Source organism: Salvelinus sp. IW2-2015, linkage group LG20 (genome assembly GCF_002910315.2).
Source record: "Salvelinus sp. IW2-2015 linkage group LG20, ASM291031v2, whole genome shotgun sequence".
NCBI lineage: Eukaryota > Metazoa > Chordata > Actinopteri > Salmoniformes > Salmonidae > Salvelinus > Salvelinus sp. IW2-2015.
The window spans coordinates 12,566,363-12,571,022 of NC_036860.1; the positions used below are offsets into that span (position 1 = coordinate 12,566,363).

The window sequence follows — 4,660 nt, forward strand, 5'->3', positions numbered from 1 at the left end:
GGGAAGAGAGATTATGTGTGTGTTGTGGTGTGTGTGTATGTCTGTGTGGGCGTGCATGTTTTTTATTTTTCTTTTATTTAACTAGGCAATGTCAGTTAAGACAAATTCTTATTTCAAAAGACGGCCCTAGGACAGTGCCTTGTTCAGCGGGCAGAAACAACAGAATTTGTTACTTTGGTTAGCTCAGGGATTTGAACTTGAGCAACTTTCGGTTCTAGTCGCAACGTCTTAACCACTAGGCTACGCTGCCACCCACATGTGTGGGTGTGGCATTTTGAACGTGAGTGCATGTGTTCTAAGGTGTGGACGAATCAGACCAGGTGGTCGTCCAGTTCATGTTCAGCAGTCTGCTGGCTTGGAGGATAGAACTGTCTTGAGCCTGTTGGTATCAGATACTCATGCCTGCGATACTGTCTGCCCGGAGGTAAGGGAGTGAAACTCGTGCTGGGGTGTGTGGGGTCCTTGATGATGCTGCAGGCTTCTCCGGGCCCGTTGAATAGATGTCCCCAATGGTGGGGAGCATGGTGTGCAGCTGTATAATAGAGTAGTACTTGTGAAGGTGACGCATCATTTACATTTACATTTAAGTCATTTAGGCAACGCTCTTATCAGAGGACTTACAATATTGGTGCATTCACCTTATGATATTCCAGTGGAACAACCTTTATAATGCATATGCTGCACTGTGTAGTAGTGTAGTACCTGTGAAGCATGACGCATCATATGCTGCACTGTGGTAGTGTAGTACCTGTGAGGTGACGCCTCATACTGCTGCAGGTGTGTAGTAGCGGTATGGGGGCAGTCTCTCCCAGCAGGTCTTCAGGTTATATGTGAGGTCCTTCACCTATCCCAGGAGTCTCTGCTGCCGCCTCCTTCAGCTGAGAGGCTGGATTCCTTGCCACCCCGATGAAGTCATTGTACAGGTCAAAGGTCAACAGCGGCTCTGGATAAGCTGTGTGAGGAGGAGATGGTTATTATTACAATTAATTACCACGTAATAATAATAAAGAAATACTTATTTAGCTTCGATGCCATTGACTGACAACTGTACACATGATGTTCACGTAAAAGGGAATCTGAAGTTAATATGTCCATATTGTCATAGTTGGCTACTCACGAAGGGTCTTTGTGTGAGAGTTAAATAACAGTGTATAACAATGTATGACTGGTATCTCAAGTCAGAATCCATTCGACTCGATATTGTCTCTTAACTGTCGTTGGCTCTACAGGTATATTGTCCTGTATTAACTGTGGTTCGTTGGCTTCTCAGTATATTGTTGTAATTAACTGTGTCGTTGGCTTTAACAGTATATTAATAATGTGTTAAGTGTTTCGGTTGGCTCTACAGTGTATTGTCTGTATTAACTGTGTCGTTGCTCTACAGTACTATGTCTGTATTAACTGTTCGTTGCTCTATAGTATACTTGTTTGTTGTTAAGTGTATGTGTGGCTCTACAGTATTTGTCTGTATTAACTGTGTCGTTGGCTCTACAGTATATTGTCCTGTTTTAACTGTATCGTTGGCTTCTACATAATATTCGTCTGTTTACTGTGTCCTTGGCTCTAGAGTATAGTTATCTGTAATTAACTGTGTCGTTGGTTTCACATATAATTGTCTTGTATTAACTGTGTCGTTGGCTCTACAGTATATTGTCTGTATTAATGTGTCCGTTGGCTTACAGTTATTTGTCTGTATTACTGTGTCGTTTGGCTCTACAGTATATTGTTCTGCATTAACTTGTGTCGTTGGCGCTCTACAGGTATAATTGTCTGTATTAACTGTGTCCGTTGGCTCTACGTATATTGGTCTGTATGAACTGTGTCGTTGGCCTCTAGAGTGATATTGGTCTGTATTAACTTGTCATTGGCTCTAGTATATTGTCTGTATTAACTGGTAATCGTTGCTCTACCAGTATAAGGTCTGTATTAACTGTAGCATTGGCTCCACAGTAAATTGTCTGTATTAACTGTGGTCGTTGGCCTCTACAGTAATAGTGTCTGTATTGAAACTGGTGGTGTTGGCTCTACAGTATATTGTCTGTATTAAACTGTGTCGTTGGCTCTAAGCAGTATATTGTCTTGTCATTAACTTGTATTCGTTGGCTACAGTATATTGTCTGTCATTACACCTGTATCGTTGGCTTACATTATATTCGTATAATGTGTGGCGTTAGATGCTGTAATATCTGGCACATCATATGTTCGGACATAATGCTGGCATGTTTGTTCTAGGACAGTGAGTACCTCTTTGAAGAAGGTTTGAGCCGAGGGATGACCGTCATTGAGGTGGAGACCGGTACGACGAGACGTCTGACTTGGTTCGCGGGACCCGCCTGCGTCTCGAAGACTGACACAGCCTTCTGGATACGACGCGCCTTCGACGTCCACTGATACGATACCCCCCTGCGGTGGGGGGATGGCAGGATGGATGTAGGGCGGAAAGGGGGAAGATAGGGCAAGAGAAATAAGAGGATTGAGAGAAGGGCATGCTACTGTCCGCTTCTGCAAACACAGGTTTTCCTGTTTGCTTAGTGTACTGAAGCAAACAGGAAAACTGTTTTGCAGAAGCGACAGTACAGTGCCCTTCTCTCAATCCCTCTTGATTTCTCTTGCCCTCCTTCCCCCCTTTCCCCCTACATCCATCCATCCATCCCTCCCACCCAGGGGGTGTATCGTATCAGTGGGTCGAAGCCTCGTATCCAGAAGCTGTGTCAGGTCTTCGAGACCCAGGGGGACCAAGTCGACCTCTCTGACCTTTCACCTCATGACGTCACCTCGGTCCTCAAACACTTCTTCAARGAGGTACAACTCCACTGTTTCCCAGACAACAAAGAAAATGGATATTACAGACAATATGCTGTAGAGCCAACGATACAGTTAATACAGACAATATAATGTAGAGCCAACGATACAGTTAATACAGACAATATACTGTAGAGCCAACGATACAGTTAATACAGACAATATACTGTAGAGCCAACGACACAGTTAATACAGACAATATATAGAAGAGATTTAGAACGAGCAGGGCCCCAACATATCATACAGATACAGTATTAACCTGAGTCATTTGCATGTCATCGTTATTTGCGCGACCCTCGTACCAGAGTCAGCATCACCACCTTCTCCGCGCAGACACCTGGAAAACCCCACCTCTATTACAGGAATACATAGGATAGGATAAAAGTAGTTGTAATCCTCTCCACCCCCCTTAAAACGATTTTTAGAATTTGCACTATTGTAAGTGGCTGTTCCCACGGGATGTCATAGGTGAATGCCACCAATTTGTAAGTCGCTCTGGATAAGAGCGTCTGCTAAATGACTTAAATGTAAATCGTAAATTGCCTTAGAATACAGATACTGAAAGCAAACCAGGACAAACTGTGTTTGCTATGAAGCGGAACAGTAGCAGTGTGCCCTCTCTCTCAATCCTCTTGCGATTTCTCTTGGCCTCCCTTCCCCCTTTCGCCCGTACAGTCAGTTCCATCCATCCCTCCCACGCGCAGGGGGTGGTATCCCGTATCACGTCGGTGCGAAGCCGCGTTCGTATCCAGAAGCTGTGCAGGTCTTCGAGACGCAGGGCGGGGACCAAGTCATGACTCTCTGACCCTTTCCACCTCTTATCACCCTGGCCAGTCACGTCAAACCACCGTTCAGGGGCTCAACCTCTTCACTGAGTACTCACTGTCCAGACAACTCAAAGAAAAGAGAAATAGCAGCACAAAAGCGGCGAGCCAGATAGATTATTACAGACAATATTAATGCTGTAGAGCCAACGATACCTCAATACAGGACAATAAATGTAAGCCAGACGATGTACAGTATAATACAGACAATATACTGTAGGCCCACGATACCAGTAATTAACAGACAATTATACCTGTAGAGCCAACGACACAGTTAATACAGACAATATACTGTAGAGCCAACGACCAGGTAATACAGACACATTAACTGTAGAGCCAACGACACAGTTAATACAGACAATATTACTGTGAGAGCCAATGCATACAGTTAATACAGACCCTATACTGTAGAGCCAACGATATACAGTTAATACAGACATATACTTTTAGAGCCAATGACACAGTTAATACAGACCAATATGACTCTGAGAGCCAACGACACAGTTAATACAGACAATATACCTGTAGAGCCAACAGACACAGTTCAATACAGACAATATACTGTAGAGCCAACGACACAGTTAATGCAGACAATATACTGTAGAGCCCAACGACACATTAATACAGACAATATACTGTAGAGCCAACGACACAGTTAATACAGACAATTATACTGTAGAGCCAACGACACAGTTAATACAGACAATAATATGAATAGCCAACGACACAGTTAATACAGATAATATACTCTAGAGCCAACGGACCACACTTAATACAGACCAATATACTGTAGAGCCACACGATACAGCGTAAAACCAGACAATATACTGTAGAGGCCAACGACACAGTTAATACAGACAATATTAACTGTAAGAGCCAACCGATACACTTTAAACAAAAACAAGTATACTATAGAGCCAACGAACAGTTTAATACAGACAATATACTGTAGAGGCCCAACGCACACAGTTAATACAGATCAATTACACTGCATAGAGCCAACGAAACACTTAACACAATAACTATGACTGTAA

The 4,660-nt window shown here is 43.3% G+C and overlaps 1 pseudogene; it reads left to right on the forward strand.

Annotated features, from left to right (window-relative positions):
• Positions 1–4,660, forward strand: part of LOC111981606 (GEM-interacting protein-like) — a 59,365-nt pseudogene that overhangs the window by 44,251 nt on the left and 10,454 nt on the right.